At 35.1% G+C, this 24,882-nt stretch overlaps 1 protein-coding gene across 4 annotated transcripts in view; it reads left to right on the top strand.

Annotated features, from left to right (window-relative positions):
* The window catches only part of Rasal2 (RAS protein activator like 2), a 248,634-nt gene that overhangs the window by 112,638 nt on the left and 111,114 nt on the right, over positions 1-24,882 (top strand). The window lies entirely within an intron of this gene.

The following is a 24,882-nucleotide window of genomic DNA, read 5'->3' as shown; positions in this document are numbered from 1 at the left end:
CGGTACCCACCCCTACAACAAAAACATCCTCCCCAAAAGAAACCCAAAACCTTATTTCAATTGGTATATTCTAAAGGAAACTAATGTCAAATAAAAAGAGCACCAAATGTATTGTTTGATGTTTTTTATTTTTAACAATGGGTATTAAACTAGCAAGAGGGCTGGGAAGGTGGCTCAGTGGTAGAGCGCTTGCCTTGCATGCATGAGGCCCTGGGTTCGATTCCTCAGCACCACATAAGCAGAAAAAAAAAAGCCGGAAGTGGTACTATGGCTCAAGTTGTAGAGTGCTAGCCTTGAGCTGCTGAAGAGCTGAGAGACAGCACCCAGGCCCAGAGTTCAGGCCCCATGACCGGACCCAAAAAAAAAAAAAGATACATTAAACTAGCAAGATATTTTTAAGATTATATGATTTATAATAGTGGAGGAATTGCTTCAGGGCTTTGCATTGTTGTATTTTCTTAGTGGCCCCTAGACCTTTGGTCATAGACATTTGGTGGATTGACAATCTTTTGCTATCTTCATAGTAGTCAGTGTGATGATTCAGTGAGTTTGCTTCTGTTTTCTAAAATAAAGGTTTGTGTTTTTTAATTTGTGTATATATTTTTGTCTTTTTATTTTCTTAAGGAGCTGAACAATCTTGTTAGTAATTTGAATCCTTTTTCTTCCCCTTATTATCCTGTAACAGTTGTTTTTCTAGAAATTAATCAAAATAGCATATATTTTCTCCAAGGACATTTGAGAAGTCATATGACATCTTAATTTTTGTTGTGCCTCCTTAGTATGTATTGAAACCAATTAGGTGTGTGCTTAAATTATATTGGAAACCTGTCTAGGTGTAACCATTTTATCCATTTATATTTCATACACTGATATTTCATATGCATTGACTGACTTAGTGTCACCTTTCAGTTCCTTTGCTTTTGTTACATCTAATTTTACATTGATAACTATCTTTGCCACTTCTCTAGCAAACTTTGCATATTCATGAAGTCGCTGGATTTTGAGGAAGTATAGTGATAGTCTGAAAAATTATTGCATTGTTATAGAACATAGAATTATATAGTAATTTATTAAGTATCTGCATTGTTCCAAATACTGGTCTCAAAGACAAAACTAAGAACTAGAACTTCCTTTGCTTTGTCTTTGGCAAGCCTGGAAGTCATCTTGACTCATGACATTCATGGCTCATTTTCATAGTGATTGTCCTAGATTAGGATATAAAGATATCAGAGAGAGAAAAAAGGAATTATAGAGCCATTCTTCTTTCTATGCCAATTTAATCTTGAATTTGATATTCTATTGTTTGATATTTATTGTCTAGTGATTTGTCTTTAGGCAAATCACTATGTCAAATAGTTCATTGGGTAATTGTTGTATATGTAATAGTTTTATACCAATCCCTAAGAATTTAAAAGGTATAAGATAATCTGCCTTTAGTAGATTTTTAAATTCTATTTTGCGCATGTGCCATCCTAGGGCTTAAACTCAGGACTTAGACGCTGTTCCTGAGCTTTTTTCCTCAAGGCTAGTGCTCTACCACTTGAGCCACAGCTCCACTTCAACTGTTTTTGGTAGTTAATTGGAGGTAAGAGTCTCACAGGCTTTACTGCACAGGCTGACTTTAAACCACAGTCCTCAAATCTCAGTCTCCTGAGTAGCTAGGATTACAGGCATGAGCCATAAGCTCCTGGTTACTTTTAGTAGATTTAAAAAAAAAACTTTATCTAGTGAAAATAATGATGAATGCATGTAGAAATAAAAATGTATCCAAAAATCAGTTGCATTTCTACTGATATTTCTATGCACTAATAAATGGGAAGTAAAAACACTTAAGTATATATTTACTGTAGCACTACTAGTTAGTGCCTAAAGATAAAGAATTCTAATAAGCGATGAATGACTTCTACATAAAAAATGTAATTGAAGCTGGGTGCCGGTGGATCACGCCTGTAATCCTAGCTACTCAGGAGGCTGAGATCTAAGGATCATGGTTCAAAGCTAGCCCAGGCAGAAAAGTCTGTGAGACTCTGATCTCCAGTAAACCACTAGAAAACTGGAAGTGGAGCTGTGGCTCAAGTGATAGAGCGCTAGCCTTGAGCTGAAGAGCGCAGGGACAGCGCCCAGGCCCAGAGTTCAAGCCCCATGACCAACAACAACAACAACAAAAATTTGAAGAAAATAAAAATGACCTAAATAGAAGATTATAGAATTATCATATAAGACAATTATTTCTGCTCTCATCAAAATTACATGTTTACCCACACAGTTTCCCTAGAAATTTCATACACCATTAATAAGTAAGGTGGCAAAAACAAGATGGGAAGTGTTAATCTACTAGTATCAAGGTCTCTTTTAAAAGTGCAATGTGATATGGATAGAATAATAGACAAGTAGACTGGTGAAATAGAATGGAGAGCCCTGAAATGAATCCACATGTGTATGGTTTGGCATTGGTACTATGTCAGTTAGATATGTTTATGAGGAATGAACTAGGGGTCTTGACCTCAGTCTTATATGCAAAATCAATTCTAAACATTTTCTAGATCTAAACAGAGAACTAATACAATGAAGCCTCTCAAAGTAATATTGAGGATATTTCCCTGATATTTGATAGAGAAGGATTTCTTTAAAAAATACTAAAATACCATATAGTCATATGTTTCACTAATCAAACATTTATCAGTGGGAATAATTGATAAATGTAACTATATTAACATTAAGAATTCAATTTATCAACACACTCTTAGCAAAGTGAAAAGATGAAAATATAGATAGGAAAATATGCCTGCAACACCTATAATAAAGAGCTTTAATGTAGTTTATATAAACACTTCCAAATAGAAAAATTGAAAAGAAATTCACTGAAGAATGTACTAAAGAATAGAAAGAGACTGCATGCTACATTATTCCACTTATTATATGTAGCTAGCTCTAAACAGCCAAAGTACTTATGGTTTTGATGTTAGAATATTGGTTAGTTTTGAGAGGAGTCTGGAATAGTAATACTTGGTAGGAATATGATGTAGGACATCACAAGGGCTTTGACTTTAACTCTTTCAGATAGCTTCTATACTGAGAATAAGGGTGAAAGCATAGAGTTCAGGACCAATTTGTATGCTAATGCAATAATCTTGTCAAGAGTTAAGAACTTTGGCCAGAATTTACTTCTACCTTGGATAGTTCTTAGACTCATGAATTCAGTTCACAGATTACTCAAAAGGCTAAAATTAAACTGAGTTTTAATTCACTGAATTATTTTTATTGAAATATGTTATTTTCTTAAAGCTCATGAATATTATGTTTTTGTATTGGTTACTTTTTCATTGCTGTGACCAAATACTGAACAGAATAACTTAAAGGAGGTAGAACCAGGAATAATTACTCTGAAGGCTGTTTTGTTGGATAGTTTTGACTTTTCTTGAAAACCATGAGCAACTATATAATTTTTCTTTGAAATCTGATTATATATAGATTAAAAATATAAAAATATATATGTATGCTCTAATATATAAATATATAAAATATATTATATAATTAGTATATGTTAATATTTTATGTTATAGCATATATATTTCTTACATACTACATATGTTATTACATGTATTATATAATGCACATGTAAATGTATATAAAATATATAAATATACATAAATATATTCTGGAAAAATAGACTGTGGTCTGAAATAAAGTAGCATTAGAATCAGTTCTGTTGTAATATAACATTTAATCACAACAACGATTGTACAGATTTGCACAGCAAAAAAATCATAGTTTATTGAGAAAATGAGATTAAGAACACTATTCTAAAAAACTTAGCCAGTGGCATAAAAAATGATGGAACTCCCAGCTACTCGATATTTAGATTACTTTTCATGTATTTTTTTATTTAGATGAAAAGAATTGAGACCACTCTGGACAAAGGTAGAGAGATCCTTTCTCATCCCATAAGTTGGGTATGATCATACACAACTGTGATTCCAATTATACAGGAGTTGTAAATACAAAGATGGAAGGTCCAGACTGGTCTAGACAAAACATGAGAGCCCATTAGGAAAACAACTAAAGCATAAAGGGCTGAGAACTTATCTCAGGTGGTAGGCTGCCTGCCTTATAAGGGCAAGTCCCTGAGTTTAAACAAGACAAACAAAACTGAGTTTTAAAAAATACTTCAATAACTGTAGCACTTTACCTCTAAAAACCCCTAAAATATTGGTGTTAGTGAGCATCGGAATAGTTTGTAAGTTTATTGCAGAGTGGTAGAAGGAAGATTATTTATTAGGTATGTTTAGGCGTTTGCACATGGAGCGAATTGAGGCAACTAGTAGGTGTTTGAGGTACATATGTCGTGAATTGAGGCAACTAGTAGGTGTTTGAGGTACATATATCTATCAGTGTTTTCTGTAGTAAACATGGCTTAGTTCTACTGGGTGCACTTTTCTTTGTTCACCTAGTATTTAACATCGATTAAATGATTTATAAGCACTGCAAAAGCTCTGTTATGTGCAAACATTGTGATGGTATACTAACATTTCAAAGCAAGCAGATAGAAAACCAGTATTATTAACAACTTGTTCTAATCAGGTTTACCCATTAGAAGAAGCTTTCTTAATTTTTACTTTTACCTTTTATTTATTTATTTATTTATTTATTTTTATCATAGTACATTAGAGATTTTTCTATCAGGCTGACTCCTGGGGATGCCTTTCATTAATCTGTCATGTAGTTAGTAGTTGTTTCATGATTTTTCCAGCAGATGGCAGTAAAGTGACTTAAATGAAGGACTATCTTTGTAAATCACACAGGTCATTTGTACAGGCTCTCACCACAATCGGTGTTCCTAGTTTGTACATTCAAGCTCTGTGAGGATGTTGCCCCACAGCATCAGATCCTCCAAAGTAAAATTCCAAAGCTAGGGTTCTAATCAGTCCTACGGCAACATTAATATATTAGCAATATTAGCCATAACAGTAATATTATTTAGTAATATTAATAAATTAGTGTATTAGTACATGTTAATAAGGTTTGTGAATTAGGCAGAAAGGGGGAATGAGTGTCATAAGCAGTTGGGCATGATTTTAAATGGAGCCTGGATTTCTAAGGAGAGAAATTTCACATTAAACTTAAGTATCTAATTGGACTCTTTTTAGAAACTCACTAAGGGTATGACAGGAGTATTCTATTTTAAATACATAGTCCTTTAAGGATATGGAGAATAAGAAAACACACAAATTGAAAACTGAAAACAGTTATTGTGTAGTAAATAATGCAATTCATTGTATTAATGTAACAGTGAAGAAAGCAGAGGAGCAATCATAATATTACTATAGAATTTTAAACTAGAATTGATAGCCAGGAACATGGTAGTCAATCTCTGGATTACATTCTTCTTATCACACCGCTGAATAATTGTTTCTCCCACCTGTACTTAAGGTGAGAAGTGTTAAAACTTTTCTATTTCTCAGCAGAGGAGCAATTTAAAATACACACACACACAAACACACACCACACACACACACACACACACACAAAGATATCTGGATCAGGGAATAGTAAAAGTTTTTGAACTAAGAACAGGGCCTTTTACAAATTTGTTTTTATATTTGTTTTAGAAATAGAGGAGTTAGTGAACATCTGTATACTGAATAATGGACAGTTCACCCTTCTCCTCTCACTGTTACCCTTCCTGCAGAAGATTAGAAGAACTCCTTTTGGATATTTTACTAGCCTAAGAGGAAAGACTTTAAGATACTGACCTTTTCAAGACTAAAAACATGAAGAAAAGCCTATAACATGAGAGACCAAAACAAGTGGCATATTTTTAATATGTTTTTTATTGTAAAAATACTGTACAGAGGGGTTACAGTTACATGAGCAAGGTCATGAGTACATTTCCTATCAAGCATTGTTACCTCCTCCTTTGTTTTTCCCCTACCCTCCTTTCCCTCCCACTTCCACAACTATACTCCCCTCTTCCCTCCCACCCCGCCTAAATTGTAAAGTTAGTTTTTCAACATTGTGCATCTCATTGTTGCAATGGGTCAACCTTCTGTAATCCAAGCATTTGGAAGACTGAGGCAGGAGGATCTTGAGTTTCAGACCAACTTGGATTACATAATGAGATCTTTGTTTCAAAAATCAAAGGAAAAATATTTTAGCCAAGTATGGTGCTTCCCACCTATAATCTGACACGCTAACATAAGAGGATCAAGAATTTGAGACCAGTCTGAACTAAATAGTGAATTCAAGCACCACTCCACCTAGTGATAACCTGTCTCTCAAGAATAAAATATTTTCACATAAAATTAAAAAGTTGAAGATGAAACTTAGGAAAGTTTCAGAAAGTAGAGAGTATAAAAAGGTAAAGTGATAAAATAACTAGAGGATCAGTCTAGGGAATCTAACAACAACAAAAATGAATTTCAGAATAGGTAGGGTAGGAAAAAACAAGCAAACTATTCCAGAACATTTCTTATTGCTCAAAGAGAGTAGTTTTCAGATTGAAAGATCCCACTGAGTTCCTGTGACAAGGCATCTTTGTGAAAGATTTACTGTCTTACAAACCTCCAGAAAAAGGGAAATAGTTTACATAGTCACAATGTGAAACCAGAAAGGCAGTTTCAAAACTGCAAAATATAGACTGTTCTCAAAATTCTGAAGGAAAAAATTTTTCTAACCTACAATTCTAAATTTCACTACCAGACATTTGTCAGATGATAACATAAAGACATTTTCAGACATGAAATATTTTTAAAAATTTACTTCTTTCAGATTTTCTCCAGGATTTCATGAAAATATGCTCTTCTATGAATGAGGACAGAAGGTCTGGCACAGAGGGGGAGATATGGGAATCCTTGGGAGAAAGCTTCTAGAGAGAACCATTTAAACAGCTGTGGATCAGAAATCAATTAAAAATGGAGGAGCTCAGAAGATTGTGTTAAAGAATTCAGTAAGAAGACAAAATTGGAAGAATAACTGAGAACATATAAGCAAAAAGAGGGAAATATGAGTTAAATTAACAACAAGCATATAGTAATCTAACCAAATGAGTGATTAGCCATTACAAAAGGAACAAAAAGTAGCTCAGAACATAGTTGAGGCTTCTGTAGTACTTTCTGCATATAAGGCAAATTATGTACACGAAGTTTTTTTAAATTATTTTAAAAGTGATGTGCAGAAGGGTTACAGTAACATGAGTCAGGTAATTAGTATATTTCCTTTTGAATAGTGTCACTCCCTCCCTCATTCTCTCCTAATTTTTCCTCTCCTGATTCCCTTCTTCCAGAGTTGTATAGTTCATTTCCAACATAGTGTCTAGTGGGTTTCACTACTGAATTAGTTCACCCTTTGTCCCACTGTTTCTGTGAAAGATAATGGGTACAGAAATTAAAAACAGTGACAAAGGGAATAAAACAAAAAAAGGAAAGAAGAACTTCAAACAGTATATTAAAAAAAAAAACTCTTCCGTTTCCTGGAGTTCATTTTGATAAGCATCATTTTATACGATTATATGCACATAGCTACTGAGCCCTTGCAATCCTCTCCTAAGAATATCCTTCTTTGTTCTCACTGTGTAAATGATTAGACTGCTGTTTAATTAATCATGTCCCAATGTAACTATTTGTCTTTCATTATCCATTGGGTTTGCTTGTAGATTTATAGGCATAGTCTAATAATTACAAATCAAGGAAAACATGCAATCTGTTTCTTTGGGTCTAGCTTACTCTGCTAGAATAAATTTTTCCAAATCTTTTAATTTCTTTATGAATGGGACAATGTCATTCTTTCTGATGGAAGCATAGAATTCCATTGTGTATATATACCACATTCGTCCACGGAGGGACGTCTGGGTTCATTCCTTATCTTAGCTACGATAAATAATGCTGCAATGAATGTGGTTGTGCTGGTAGCTTTAAGCATTCACACAGTGATAACAAAGGAGGATATTCTTAGGAGAGGATCAGAAGGGCTCAGTAAATATGTACATATGACCACATAGCACGATGCTTATCAAAATGAACTCCAAGAAATTGAAACAAGAAATGTTCTACCATACTGTTTGCAGTTTTTTTTTCTTTTTTTTCCTTCCTTCCTTTTGCCCGTGGGTGGTGCTATAGTAGATGAGCCATACAACAGTCTGGCATTTTGCTAGGTAATTGTTGATTATTTTCTGGCTGGTGATTATTTTCTGGTTTCAAGCCATGATCCTCCAGGTGCTAAGTAGCTATGATCACAGACTTGAACCACTGATATCCTAGAGGGTCTCTTAAATCATATTTTGTTATTTTTGTTGTGCTGTACTAGGGCTTGAATTCAGGGCCTGAATGCTGTACCTGAGCTTTTTTGCTCAAGTTTATCCCTCTACCACTTCAGCCACAGTTCCATTTCTAGCTTTTTCTCGTGGATTTTCTGATCCACCTTTCTCAGCCTCCAAGTAGATTACAGGCATGAGCCACCTCTGCCTTTAAATAGCTTTAAAGAATCATTTCATAGTATCCATTCAAATTATAAGGAGTGTTCTCCTATTTATTTACTTATTCATTATTCATGTACTCATTTATGAGATCAGGCTTATCCCAAACCCTGGCACTTAAGTGATCTTCTCACCTCCACTTCCTAAGTAGCAATGACTATAGTATTCTTGATGCTAGAAAATCTCATTGAATTGGAATCTTAGATTTCAGAAAAACATTTATATAGCAGTGAGAATGCAATTAATAGCAACCGTAGGCCAATAGGTTTGTATGGGCTGTGGGGTGTGTGTGTGTGTGTGTGTGTGTGTGTGGTGTGTGTGTGTGTGTGTGTGTGTGTGTGTGTGTGTTATAGACAAATGCAAAGGAACACCTACCTGAAGCCATCAGAAACTATTCCCTACAGCCTTTTGAGGAAGTGTAGCTTTGCTTGTACCTTAATTTTGTACTATTGGCCTCCAGAAATTTATGAAAGTAAGTTCTGTTTATTTTTAAGACACTCAGTTTGTGGTAATTTGTTATGGCAGTCCTAGAAAATTAATACTCTTTTTTTTCCAGTGAATGTAATAAATTCTTAGATAATTGATATACTATGTAATCTCTAATTTTTTTGTCATTTTTTTAGGGGAAAGTACCATGAATTTGCTAATATCAAATCTCTGGTTCTTCCTTTATTAGTAGCACTGAGTGCCATCTCAAATTTCTTTTTCTGTTTTAAAAATAGCCAACACTGGAGCTTACATCTGTCATTCTAACTACTTGGAAAGCTGAAATTCGATGTCAAATTAATTACCAAAATGCTGGAATGGAGGCATGGCTCAGCTAGTAGAATGCTAGCTATGAGTGAAAAAGCAACAAAACCAAAAATGAGCAAGATCCCAAAGTTCTTAAGTTCAAGCCCTAGTACTTGTACAAAATAAAAAGTAAAGAATAGTTATAAATATAAAGAAGCAAAAGTGATAAAATAGGTCTGGATGTGCATTATCCTATTTTTCCTGGCAGCATTTCTATGAAACAAATGCTGTTAGTGTCCTTGTTTTATAAATAGGAGAACTGATGTTAAGTAAGTGGCAGAACTGGATGGAATTCAAACTCAAGTCTGTATGATTTCAACTGTGAAACTGTTTCTCTTCCCTTCTTTCCAGCTAGATTTTTTTCCGCTAATTCAAAGCCCTTCCAGTGATTGACTTCAGCAAATTCCCTTCCCTTGGAGTCTGTCCTATCTTTCACTAAATATAGTTTTTTAAAAACTCATTATGCTGGCCTGTGTAATTAAAGCAATCAAAACAGTTAACAGTAAAACAAAACATACAAACAAAAAGCCCTGAATTCATACACCTTGCGTTCTGGTAGGAGTAAAAACATCCTTTACAGTATGTTATATGGTAAGAAATCCAGTGGAGAAAAAAAAGGAAGTGCTTCAGTAGAGGAGAAAAACAAGAGAAATACTACTTTCTACATGCTGCAGTGGGAAAACCCACTAAGGGACATTTGGTTAAAACCTGAAGAACATGTCCCAGAACTGATGATTATGATTCTTCTATTTAAAAAGGCTTATGAAGCCTCTTTTATGCTGGTTCTAAGACTTAACTCCGGGCCTGGGAACTGTCTCTGAACTTTTTGCTGAAAGCTAGTTCTCTACTATGTAAGTCATAGCTCTACTTCCAGCTCTGTGTGTGTGTGCATGTGTTTGTGTGCATGCGTGCATGTGTGCGTGTGTGTGTGTGTGTGTGTGTGTGTGTGTGTCATATTAATTGGAGATAAATGTCTCATAGACTTCCTGCTCAGGCTGGCTTGGAACCCATGATCCTCAGATCTCAGCCTTTTGAGTAAATAAGATTACCGGTATGAGACACTGGTGCCTAGCTAAGGCTGCTATTTTTCATTTAGCATATTTGATTTTAAGTACTATTGATTTCCCCCTACAATATACATATATAATCTGGCTAAAAGTATATATGTATTTAAGGGAACAATGTCTCTGAGTGTATGAAATCAACATGATACTTATTACTTTAAAATTGTGAAATATGCTAAATATATATTCCTTAGCAGACAGCTGGCATGCAGTAATTGCACATTAAATGGTAGTTTCTCTCCCTTTCAGGTTTTAACTTTATTTTCTGTAAGAAAAAATTATCTTGAGTCCCATACAGTCAATTTATGAATAAGTTACTTTTAAATTCACCTTTTAAATAAGTTACAGCAATTTTAAGACTTTCTTCAGACCATTTTATATAGATTAATAGATTTTAGCAAATTTTCAAGATGTCCTGTCTTTATTGATAATAACTCTTTATTAAAAATGTGGCAGAAATAAAAATGAAATCAGAAATTAAGTATATAACAAAAATTAATTTGATTGAAATATAATGTCCTTTCTCAACTACTTTGCGTGTGCTTCTCACTATCAACAAAACAGGAAAAGCTATACTTACATGTAGCAATATGTAGGTTAGCACACATATATTTAACATTTGTGGTTGTCTATATTGTTGACTAAATTATACCATCAGAATCATTTGCGTGGGAGGCAATATATACTGTCAGATGTTAAAGTTAGTGGATTAGTTTATTACAGTTCCATGTTATTACTGCATTATTAACAGATGACTAATAAGCCCTGTGTAGGTATTTCCTTAAAAGTATTGGTTGGATAAGTGTAGAAGATTGGAGTAATAATTATTAATTAGACTATATATTCCCTAGGAATATATATTGGAAGCTTCTGCAAGGTACTATAACTATGTAATTGAAAATTATTTCACAAAAGATTACATTTTTGCATCTTCTTGGGTGATTTACAATGTCATTTATAATTCTTGGCAAAGGGGAATACTTTGGGGGAAGATTAATAGATTCTTTTCACATGGTGGCCTTTACTGTAGACCTTGTAGTTTGTATATTAAAAGTGTTCCCTGTTAAAAGAGATAAACAGCTGGGTGCTGGTGGCACACCCCTGTAATACTAGCTATTCAGGAGGCTGAAATTTTAGGATTGTGGTTTGAAGCCAGCCAGAACAGGAAAGGCCATGAGACTTCAATCTCTAGTTAACCACCTAAAATCCCGAAGTAAAGCTGTGGCTGAAAGTGATAGAGGGTTCCCTTGAGCTAAAAAAGCCCAATCACAGCACCCAGACCCTGAGTTCAAACCCCACAACTGACAAAAATAGAAAAAGAAACATTTCCATAAGTGAAAGAAAATGAAAACGAGGTCAGAGAAGCAAAAATAATAATAGTTTATCAATTCTAGTGAATGAAAGCAACTTTAAAAAACATGGTATACAGCTCAACGATGAGAAATAAAATTGTTCTAGTTTTCCTTTTTCACCTTGATAGCTCTACCTCTTGAATATTATTTTCATTTTTCTTACTCAACGAAAGTTATTTAGTTGTTTGCGTCAAGTACTTTTGTAAGCACTTTGCAAGTATTTACTTATATAACTTTAAGGTAGTACTATTTTTTATCCTTGTTTGTTTGTTAATACTTACTGAAATTGACATAATGCTTGTCCAAGATTTCACAGATGGTAAGTGTCACACCTAGTGGGGAAACCTAGGGATTTGGCCCTAGAATCAGTCATCTTATTCACTGTTCTCTTCACATATTAGTAATACCTTAGGATTAGGTTCCTTGTCCTATTATGGTGTGTTTATACCATTGTTTTTGCCCTTTCTCGAAGCACTATCTAGGACTTCTTTGCAACAACAATAGTTTTTATGTACAGAAATTTAGAAAGAAGGGCTGGGAAGGTGGCTCAGTGGTAGAGCACTTGCCTTGCATGCATGAGGCCCTGAGTTTGATTCCTCAGCACCACATAAGCAAAAAGAAAAAAACCGGAAGTGGCGCTGTGGCTCAAGTGGTAGAGCGCTAGCCTTAAGCTGAAGAGCTGAGGGACAGTGCCTAGGCCCAGAGTTCAGGCCCCACCACCGGACCCAAAAAAAAAAAAATACCCACTAGAAATTTAGAAAGAAGTTTTTACCTTTGGAAAGTGAATTTTCTTATTTATAGGCATTTTCTAAATTTATTTTTATAGATATTTACTAAAACTAAAAATGATCATATCTACAATATTTTATACTTGGCATCAACATTTAATCAGAACATTTAATCATAACTTAAAAAAACACCCAAATCTCATATCATTATATATATAAAAATAAACCTTCTCAAAAAAAGTAGAGCAATATATTTAGAGATGTCATATTTACAATGGAAATGCAACATGATGTGTATCATAAAAGGGAGTAGAATTACTCTCCAAGAGCCTGGAGAATAATTGAATATGGAAGTCTTATTTTGTTACTAGCACAGTTTTCATGGTTTATAAGTAATGGGCAAAAGTACCACAGATTGATTTTTCCCCTACTTTGTAATTTAAATTTTCCTTTGGGGAATGGATCTTCTATTAAAGAGTACACAGAGCGGGGCGCCGGTGGCTCACGCCAATAATCCTAGTTACTCAGGAGGCTGAGATCTGAGGATCGCGGTTCAAAGTCAGCCTAGGCAAGAAACTCCGTGAGACTCATCTCCAATAAACCAGAAGTAGCACTGTGGCTCAAGCGGTAGAGTGCTTGCCTTAAGCTGAAGAGCGCAGGGACAGCGCCCAAGCCCAGAGTTCAAGCCCCACGACTAACAAATAAATTTTAAAAAAGAATAAACATGGGGCTGGGAAGATGGCTCACTGGTAGAGTGCTTGCCTTGCATGCATAAGGCCCTGGGTTCAATTCCTCAGCACCACATAAGCAGGAAAAAAAAGCCGGAAGTGGCGCAGTGGCTCAAGTGGTAGAGCGCTAGCCTTGAGCTGAAGAGCTGAGGGACAGCACCCAGGCCCAGAGTTCAGGTCCACAATCGGACCCCAAAAATAAATAAGTAAATAAATAAATAAAAGATTTCCTTTAAAAAAAAGAGTAAACAGAATCGTAATTGTTAAAGCTGTCACTGAGGGATGGTGTTTTTACAAGAAAATATGAATATATACAAACCAAAGAATATATTGTTGTGTGTATACATATACATATATGTACATATATACCTGTTATATTGGTATGTTACATTTTTTCTTCTTTTTGGTGGAACTGGGGGCTTTGTGCTTTCTAGACAAACATTCTAACACTTGAGTATCTCCCCCTCCCCCATGTTACCCTTTATGCTTTAGTTTGCTTTTAGATAGTGTCTCATGCTTTTGCACAGACCAGCCTTGGTCTCCTACCTCTGCTGTTCTCCTACCTCTGTCTCCAGAGTAGCTGGGATTACAGGTGTGAACTACCAGGTCTTGCTTGTTTGTTGAAATATATGGTCTTACTAACTTTTTTCCCAAGCTGACCTTGAACCTTGATCCTCCCTTCTCCACCTCATGATAGCTAACATTACAGGCATATTCTATGATGCTTGGCCCATATTCTTGGTATATAGGCTAATTTCATTAGCCTATTTAATATTAAGTCTGTTACGAGAAATATGCTGAAGGCCCGGGCGCTGGTGGCTCACGCCTTGTAGTCCTACCTACTCAGGAGGCTGAGATCTGAGGATTATGGTTCAAAGCCAGCCCGGGCAAGAAAGTCCTCAAGACTCTTATCTCCAATAAACCACCCAAAACCGGAAGTGGCAATGTGGCTCAAGTGGTAGAGCACTAGCCTTGAGCTGAATTGCTGAGAGACAGCATTCAGGCCCCATAACTGACACACAAAAAAAAAAACCTGAAAACCAAAAAATAAGAAATACAGTGAAGGAAAAATGTAATCACTGAATTATGAAAAAGGGTCTCTTACTCTTGAATTTCTTTACAAGGACACACAACTTTGAACTAATCTTTTCTCACCATACTATTGCCTTCTGACTTTAACACAGAGAAGTTGAGAAACTTCTCATGCATTATCACTCAGTGTGATCATTTTCAAGTCAGGAGCTGTCACTGATTCTGGGTGGTATGGCTCTGTGATTGCTGAAGTATAGGAAAGTGCATCTCAGTGGGATATCCTTTTGAAAAGTATATTGTCCTAATAATATTTTGTTGCTTCTGGATTAACACACACTGGAGAAAAGAGCCACAGCTGCTGATAAACCAAATTTAGAGCAATATGCAAGCTCATTTATAAAAATTTGAAAATATAGGAGGCAATGAAGAGGAAAAATATCCCACAAAATGCACATAAATAGATAAATGTGGAGACATAGTTTCATTTTTAGTACCATAGGACTTAAGGGAAGCACTCCAAACCAACAGAATATGAATTCTAGCAGTAACACTTTTTGACCTGCAGCAAGTTACTCATATGACTTCTGTGGGTCTCTATTTTTTAACTGTAAAATGAGCAAAATACTAGCATTTGTCTCTTTTAGAACTCAGTTTCCTAGCAAATTTCTTTAGAATATCTTATTTCTTTCACCTTCTTTTATTTTTTAAATGCCATATGACAACTCTTTTCCTATGAATTTTGGTTTGTTTCAGTTAGTTTTAAGAAAATAATAAAATTGAGTCAATTAATAGACTACCTACATTATTGTTTTGAATTGTACAGTACAAATATTTTTATATCAGTGGTATATTGAAGAGTGACTGTAGCATTAATCTATACTTACTCTCAATAGAGTTTTTAGAAACAATGCTTAAGTTGCAAATGTTCTTTAAATCTAAGGCAAGGAAAGATACCTAATGACTATTTTTACCAAAAGTGCTCTGATAACTATATTGTATGATAAAAATGTACTGATGCTTCAGTTTGGGCCCCAGATTAGTTTAAGTGAAAAATCAAGAAGTCTTAAAAAATTAAAAAGAGGCTTAAAGACCTTACTGTGAAGTATGAATGTAAATTTCCTTTTTAAATGAGGAAAGACAATGTCAACAAATATGATTAAGTTTTCTGCCTGTGCACTTTCTCTAGCCAGTTGCCAGTCCATGCAAGGAATCTCAGTTTGCTCAGGTATCTTACTTGGAAGAATAAGGGAAACTCAAATTCTCAACCAAATTTTAAAAACCCTTGACTTTCATAATTGTCACTTATTGGGCAAATGTTCTTTCTAAATGTTTGTAAGTATATGCTAACCATATCATTTAATAGTTATTCTGTTTAATAGTTATTTTTGTTGTTGTTGTTGTTGTTGTTTAAGACAGGGTCTCACTATCTAGCCCAAGCTGCTCTGGAAGTGGCTGAATAGCTCACGTTAACCTTAAACTCAAAATCCTCTAACTCTAGTCTCTCCAGTGCTGGGTTTGAAAGTCTGTGCCACCCCATTCAGCTTATTCTGGTCTTTATAATGCTTCTTTATCAGAGTAGAAATATGTATGTATCTCTGGGTTATGTTGTCATCCCATCATATACAAATAAAACTATTAGAAATTAACATTGTAGTGGCATTTCAGAATAAGTGGGTGACTTTGGCACTTACCATGTCAATATAAACAATGGTTTCTTTTTCTGATGTGAAATCTTAAAAGAATGCAGTGGGAAGACCACAGTATCAGAATTCCAATCTGGTTTGTGGGGAGACATTATAAGCATTGTTCTCTGGTTAAGAGAAGGGGTGAGGTATATACATAGTAGAGAAGCCAGAAATTCACAGCCTGTTATGTACCTTAGTTGTATCCTACTGAGATTCTGTTTGGAAGAGAAGATAAATCTTATAGGATTGATTGTTTTTGCATTTATTTAATTAAAATTCGGTGCAAGTAATCATTATATGCAGCAATCATAATTCTGTGCTTTTTGATTTTTCAGAAATCATTTATTTCTGGTTCAGAGTTTCTTAGTGGCCAGCATGTTGAATGTTTTGCCTGTACCAAAATAAGAATTCCATAATAGCTCAGTGGCTCATACCTATAATCCTAATAGAAGTCTGAGACATGAATATTGTAGTTCAAAGCCAGCTCAGGAAGACAAATATAGGAGATTGTTATCCTCATTTAACCAGCAAATAGCTAGAACTAGAGGCATGACTCAAGTGATAGAGCATCAACCCTGAGTCAAATACCTGAATCAGAGCATGAGGACCTGAGTTCAAGTCCCACTACTGGTATAAAACAATAAAAAAACACTTCCCTAATAATTCTTTTATAAAGTATCAGGAAAATATGATATCTATGTTCTTCAAAATTTACAAAAATGTGCTATTTCAGTGATTTGTAACTAGAAAAAATGTCTTTTGGCCTTTTAATAATGAAATCAATACATATTGATACTCTTTGGAATCATACAGATATAGTCTCTAAGAATTACTTTTATTAATTTTTCAAATCAATTTATTCAACAAATAATTTTTAATCACATACTGGAAAGCAGATTTTACTTTTAGTATTGCAGGCATAGCAATAAACAAAGTGATGTATATACTCCTTTACATCTTTGCGCTTACCTCCATCAAGGTAAGTAACAATAAACATCCAGTATACGAAGAACTACTTTATAAGTGTGATAAGTTCTAAGGATAAGAATACAAATAGAAAGAGAATAAAAATTTGATAACCTGGTGACCAAAGCTTTGGAGTTGATAGTCTTTTTGTTTGAACTAGAAGATAATACAATCTCAAAACTGCAAAAGACTAAAATCCTCTAGTTCAGCCATTCATATAGTACTTACTTACTTACTTATTAAATCATTGTTGGTATTTGACTCTCTTTTCTTTTTTAAAACAGTAATGGAGATAGAACCTAGGTCTTTTATATGCAAAGCATACAACATCCACACTACCATTGAGTTGCAGCCCTGGCTGCTGCCCTGCTTTTTTATTTTTACTTACAGAAATACATTTTACTGTATTTATTAAATGCAGTACTGAGACAGGACTGTATAAAATGGATTGATTAGTCAGGACAACCCTATACAACTCCCTATATGGGGAGAAATGTGAAGCCTAATAATTATAACATAGTGTTTACTTGCAGATATAAAATGGTTTAAACGGCCTTCACTTATCCAAAATGAATGTGATAATAAGTTGAATACTCTAAATTTGTAATCAGATCTCCATGAAGTCAGGTGTCAGTGGTAGCTGTAATCCTCCCTATTAGGTAGGCTGAGAATATGAGTATTACTGAACAGAGAAGTTCATAAGACTCTCTCTATGGAAGAAGGTGTGCATGTGCCACCGTGGGAAGCAGGAGCAGAAAATCAGTACCCTATCTAGATAACCAGTACAGAAAGGGATGAAGGTGTAGCTCTGCAATGCAACACGTTCCCAGCAAGTTCAAAGTCTTGTTCAAACCCCAGTATTTCACACCCCCTAAAAACACCCCCCCCAAAAAAAAAACAACCAACCAAATAAAATTTCATCAAATTCTTACAAGACTTTCTATTGAGGGATGTTCTTCATTGACTTGGATGTAGTCACTTTCTCTTCAGTTAATGGCTAAATAGGAAAGCATTTACTCATACTTCTCCAATTTTTGGGAGAACTTTCTATTGGTATAGAAAAAGATTAAAATTTCACCTATCTCTTCAATCTCTCCCTTAAAAGATGCATTTTTCTGGCCCAAGACCACATAACACATGGCTGTGGTTCATAGACAGTGAAGGTGAAGTGAAAATTTCCCTCAAAAGCAACTTCTACTGACCAAGATTTTACCTATTACAAGCAGGTCCTAACGGGTTAAATCTAGAAGTATCTATCTTCCCTTGGTATTTAATCCTCTTGCTTCCAATTAGCTACTTGAATTAGCCGGACATGAATTCCTTAATGTTTTTGTTTCACTAAGAATATATCTTCCTCTATCCATCCTTGTATCAAATGTTAAGCTCCTACTTGTGTATTTTCCTAAACTCTAGATATAAGGGAGAAGTAATGCAATATCCTTGCTACTACCCTACCCCCATGATACATCACACACTGTGGAGGAGAAAGGAGACATTAAATATCAATATCTAATACCTTGTTAGGTAAAGTGAAATAATGAGGACTGTGAAGAAAAACAGAGCAGAATGAGCAAAAAAGATACATAGGAGAACTGGGCACTTGAGGCTCACACCTGTGCTCAGAAGACAGAGCTGAGGGTCATGCTTAAAAGCCAGCCTGGAAGGGATGGTAAGGGGAAAACAAAGGAGGAGGCAACAATGCTGGTAAGAAATGTACTCATTACCTTGCCCATGTAATTGTAACCCCTCTGTACAGCATTTTCACACACACACACAAAAAGCCAACCTGGGTAGGTAAGACTCTTATCTCCAAATAACCAACAGAAAACCTGAAGTGGTGCTGTGACTCAAAAATGGCAGAGTGCTAGCCTCAAGAAGAAAAGCTCAATGACAGTGACCAGGCCCTGAGTTCAAGCCCCATGTTTGACCCCCCCCACCCCCCAAAAGAGATATATAGGAGAATATGATCAACTCTGGGTATAAAATGGTATTAAGCCATATTAAGAAAATAATTTTAAATCTGAATTTCGAAGGACAAACAAGACTATCAGGAAGACCAGATAGTGAATGCATTTCCAAACAGAAGCATCAATAAGGCTGAAAGACATAAAACAGAGCATTGAAAATAGTAATACTTACTTGTTAAATAGATTTAGTGTAGAAATAATAACATATGACATACTATATTCTTTGAAGAGTGTTAAATACTAGAGTAACTTTGTACTGTAAGATTCCTCAACAGCGATTTCTTTACATGTTAGAACATCGTAGTAGGTAGTAGAAGTAGATTTTTGCAACACATAATAAAATACTGTTATAACTTAACTCCAAATATCTGAAAGTTTCATCATTGATCTGAATTTTCCACCTTTCTGGGCTTTTCTTAGGTTGATAAATACTAGTAGATTCTAGAATTTAAAAATATATTTATTTCTATATTTTAATAAATTTATTTTTAATCTGGAAAAATAGTTCTACAAAGGGATATCAATTCAACATGTCAATTTGTTGTTTTTTTAAAAAAATACTTCACACAGGAAAGTAAAACAGGCTGTTTTGGAGAGCAGTTATCAACAAGAAGCAGAAGATTCAAAACAGAGGGTGAATATATACATACATGGAAATCAAAAAGGAAACCTGTTGAAACTGTTTGTAAGAAGTAAGAGGGAAGATGAAGGAGAATGATGGAGGAAGAGGGTTTAGGGTGATTTATGCATGTATGAGAATGTCACAGTGAAATCCCTCTACTTTTACAAAGGGGGGATAGATTAAATTTGACTGGCTAATAAAAATATTTAATATTTAAGAAGAATATTCATGCAAGAGAGGATTGTGCATATCAACTTTTTGGCATTTGGGAAAAGATTGATGTTACTCTTTTATCAATAGAACTTGAGAACTGCTACATCAGTCATTCCCTGTGGGAAGAATTAGGGGCTCATCGTCTCGTAGGAGGCACAATCTTCAGACAGCTACTTTTGTATCTCACAAACTCCGACTTCCTTTTACTATATTGAGAGGAAATCTCTCCCCTGTAACTTAGACTTACCTTTTTTTTTTTCTTTTTTGTCAGTCGTGGGGCCTGAACTCTGGGCCTGGGTGCTGTCCCTCAGCTCTTCAGCTCAAGGCTAGTGCTCTACCACTTGAGCCACAGTGCCACTTCCGATCTTCCGGTGATTTATGAGCCTCTCGGACTTTCCTTCCCATGGCTTTGAACTACAATCCTCAAATCTCAGTCTCTTGAGTAGCCAGGATTGCAGGTGTGAGCCACCAGCACCGGGCTAGACTGAACCATTCTTAACTCTAACTCTTAGATAGAATTATGGAAATCATGACTAATTAGAATTATTTGAGAACTAATAAAAACAGTGTAAGTGTACTTGTATTATTTGAAGATGAATTAAGGTCTAGTTAATGGTGTGTCATCTTTAATAAGAAGACAGTATAGGTTTTGTTTTATTTTGTACAAGACATTGTAGAAATCTGTGAACTTTTAAGTCTTCACAGGTTCTCAGTTTGTATATGTCTATATAACATTCATTTATATATGAGTATTGAATGTGTTAGTCATATATTACATACAATACACATTTATAAAATGTAGACTACAGACAGGTAAATATTATACATGTGATTCCATTATTTGCTAAATGGTAGGGAACAGATTGATATTGTATTCTTCTCCTATCTGTTCTGTTAACCTGCTTGAAGTGGCAGATGTAAGTCACCGGGATCCAAGCTATGAAGTGTTTAATTGACCAAAGCTGACATGCTAGCTACTATCAGCAAAGGAGCAGCTGTATGTTAGGTCATATCAATAATGAAGATTACATTCTTTATATAAATGCCTTCCATTTTGGTAGTGTAGAAAACAAGTCTGGAAATACATGATTTTAAAACAAGCTAAAGTGATTACTAAGAACAGTGGTATTATCTGTATTTTCATCCTGCTAGTAGAAATTAATTTTAGGGTTATTAATAAGTGAAATTCTAGCTTAAGACGTGAACAGAAAGCTTTAGGGAAATAAAATATTTGTTCCTTTTCTCTTTATTTCCTAATGGTAAGATATTTTCACAGTGATAGGTTGATCTGAAGTAGTTTATAAGATCAGACTTCTAAGTCTATATCAAAGATTGATCTGAAATATTATAAGATCAGACTTCTATATCTATGTCAAATATAAGATTCACTCTGTTTTTGTACATTGAAAAGTTTCTATGTTAACTTACCACAGTAGCTTTCAAAAGAATACAATCTGAAATTTGATTTCGTTTTCCTTAAAACAGGACAGATTTTGAAACTGATTTCGTTAATAGGAAATGAAGCACTTGTAAAAACACACAGAAGTGCCTATAGGTCCTCCCACTCCTTGAGATAGAAAGAATAGCCTGGCTTGGTAAATCACAATGCTTCTCCAGAAGTATGCTGTCTATATCCAGCTCTATTGAAAGAGAGAAACAGTGGTGAGTGAGTAAGGAACGGTGGCTATTGTTCAGTGCTCTCTAGCAAAAGAATGGAGGGGGGTGGATTGAGTTTGACTGGCATTGGCTCTGGCTTTTCTGCATTCCAAACTGTCTGAGGCACCAAGTGAGAGCAAAAAGGGAGAGAGCACAGGAGCAAGCACAGGCGAGTACAGTATACAAAGTGTTTTGAGTTCTGACTGGCATGCTGGAAAGAACATGATAGCAACACCCAGAAACTTCACAGAATGCAGAACCCAGGTAAGAGTTCCTAGAAATTAAATGTTCACATATATTTAAGGAAATGTGTTTTCAAGGTTCACAAATGCAATAATGATTTATACCTCTGTGATTCTGTTGTTTAAAAAATAGGTTGTTTTCATTACTCTATATTCACAGAAATACTGTGTGGAACCTGTCAGCATTCCAGTACAAAATCCAAGAATAGCCATCTGAGAGTAAAAGGATAATGAGTGCAGCAAAACATTAGTGCTGCAACATTAATTGTTCCCTTAATAATAAGTGGTTTTTTTAAAATTCTAGGTCTGCCTCAGATTTTTTAATGAAATATGAAAGATTCATAGAAATTGATAGACACTGTTTCTTTCTTAAGGAGACAAAATATACTTACCATCAACAAAAATTTAATGATATTCCTTAAGTCTCTGTAGCATGTAAATAAATTGCGTCATTCAGGAAGTTCAACAGGTTGGACCCATACACAAGTTAGAGCATTCAAGTGAAAATGTTATTTATTTTTAGTTTTTGCCCAACATAGGCAATAGGCTGCTAATATCCTCTGTCAATAGATGACAATTTCGATTTTAACTATTAATTCATTGCACATTGAATCTACAGACTTTAGAGTTATCAAGAGCCCATTTTGTCCTTTATGAGTTTATTGAGGTTTAAGAGGTTTAGTACGTGGCCCAAATAAAAATCTGTATTTCCTACTTCTTAGTTTTTACATGGTAGCAATTACATTTAATTATGTTTTATCACTGGCCAGCTTCTGGAATAATGAATTATTGCCTAAGGAGACCAGATAAATGAACTGTAAACCTAGATTGAAATCCTATTGAAAAGAAATATTTAGGAATGGGTATCATTGGCTTTATATTGATACATGGTCTTGAATAAAGCTTTAAGTTTTTTAAAATGAGAGGTAAATGACTTCATTAAGGAAAATAATTGCAGTTTGTATGCTGCTGTTACATAAATTACAGGGCTATGACATATTCTGAGTATCTTCTGAGTATCAGTATATCCTGAGTATCAGTTAAATTTAAAAATAAATTAATTTTAATTTCTTTTAAAGACTTTAAAACTTAAAAACTTTCTGTATAATTTGATTAAAAAAAACCTTTTTCTGTATGCATATATTTGTTTTTGTACTTGTATCTCTTTTATTAGAAGCAACCGGTCTCTATATTGAAAAGTGCATGAACAGTTTTAAAATATTCAACCATTTGGATAAGTTGTTTTCTTATCCACGGACTAGTTCTGCAAGATCCTCTGTTACTTCACTTCATGAATTATGTGTTAGAGGATAAACTTAAGTAGAGATCTTGAAAGTCACAACAGACAGTGAACATCTGTCTTCATATATTTCATTTAGTCTCTAAAAATAGTTGTTTCCCTTTCCATTTTTCTGGAGACCATTGTCGTGATGAGAGAGGCCATCCTATTCTAGTGAGATAAATAGTAAAGATAGCCACTGTCAAAAGGGTCTGCCGTGGCTCTGTGTTACTCCTGGGAACAAGTTAGCCTGACTTAGCAATAAGCATAGTAACAGGATGTTGTCCTTTTATATTAAAGCCTGATTTGACCATTCCAGTTTTTGTCTGGGTCTGTGTAAGTGCAATACGGATTTACATACAAGTCTTTGTGAGATGGACAGTAAGTTATAAGGAATAGTTTCATAACTGCTTTGTGCTATCTCTGAAACCAAATTGCAGAGTGAATTGTTCACCCAGTAGGAAACAAGAGACTGTTTGTCTTACAGACAAACCATTATTTAAGCGTACCATTTATAAAAGAATTAATGGCTGGGAGAATAAGGACATACTTCTCTATTCCACTTCACAGTATTCATCTTTTATTTTACAGGAATAAAGTTTTCTCTTAGCTTTTATCCTTCCTAAAGTATGTACAGGGACTTTAGTGACACATGCATGTGTATTATGTGTTCACTACATGATAGAGATTAAGATGGACTTTGGCCTGAATGTGTTTCCTGATGCAGGAATAATCAGAAGTTATTCATCTGCTAGTTACTTTGCTGATTAAATTGAAAGAAATTATTTTATTTACCAACCTAATCATTATAAAACTAATAAACAACCAGTATAAAATAAGTGTACTGTCACACATTGGGAAAAGAAGCATTTCAAACATGTTCCTTTTATTTTCTGACCATGAATGTCAGATTGTGCAGGTTTATACTACCTGAGGTCTAGAAAGGCAATAATGAGCTGCCCACGGTGTGACTAAAGGCAGATTTTAAATGGGAATGGAATGAGGAGAGTGGAATAAGTGACATGAGAAAGTGAACTCACAATATGCAAAATTATTTTTACCAGTGTTTACTAAAGAGTGGGTTCACTTTTCCTACACATGACTTCTTTCCCATAATACCAGCTTTTTAAAAAATGTGAACTACCTATATATCTTCGTGTATATTGTCCTCATATGTGTATTAAGTTTTCAAGGAAGGCAAACAGCTTTACAGTAACATTTTTCTGATCAATAGTTGACTATAGTTGATCAAGGCTTTATAGCTCATTCAAAGAAATTACCTTAGCTGGGCGCCGGTGGCTTACACCTATAATCCTAGCTACTCAGGAGGCTGAAATCTGAGGATCGAAGTTCAAAGCCAGCCCAGGCAGGAAAGTCTGTGAAACTTTTATCTCCAATAAACCACCAGAAAACCGGAAGTGGTGCTGTAGCTCAAGTGGTAGAGTGCTAGCCTTGAGCTATAGAATTGAGGGACAGCACTCAGGCCCAGAGTTCAAGCCCCACAACTGACCCCCCCCCAAAAAAAAACTACCTTTTCCTTTCCTGATGCAATTTCTTTCTATCCTGGGTATAATTCTTTTTTTTTTCTTTTCTTTTTTTTTGGCCAGTCATCAGGCTTGAACTCGAGGCCTGGGTGCTGTCCCTGAGTTTCTTTTGCTCAAGGCTATCTATCACTCTACCACTTGATCCACCACACCACTTCCAGCTTTTTCTGTTTATGTGGTGCTGAGGAATTGAACCGAGGGCCTCATGCATGCAAGGCAAGCACTCTACCACTGAGCCACCTTCCCCGCCCATGGGTATAATTCTTTGTTTTATGTTTCAAATAAGTCTCTTAGAATAAATGAATTTCTTCAAACAAAAATGAAGGCAAATGGCCACTGACATAGACTTGAGACTGGACATATGAAATGCTGAATTATCAAATTAGCTCCTTACTCGTGTTAGTTACATGGTTATGGACTCAAAACTATGGGAGTCCTTTTATGTAGACAACAAGGGCTCATCTTGGCCCTTGTCTCTAAACAGGAAAAATGCTGGTTATAGCTTCTGTGAGTGAATGAAACAGAGAGAGAGACAGAGAGAG

This window comes from Dipodomys ordii, unplaced genomic scaffold, assembly GCF_000151885.1.
Source record: "Dipodomys ordii isolate 6190 unplaced genomic scaffold, Dord_2.0 Scaffold27, whole genome shotgun sequence".
NCBI classification, from domain to species: domain Eukaryota; kingdom Metazoa; phylum Chordata; class Mammalia; order Rodentia; family Heteromyidae; genus Dipodomys; species Dipodomys ordii.
This window is presented reverse-complemented; position numbering and strand designations above follow the sequence as displayed.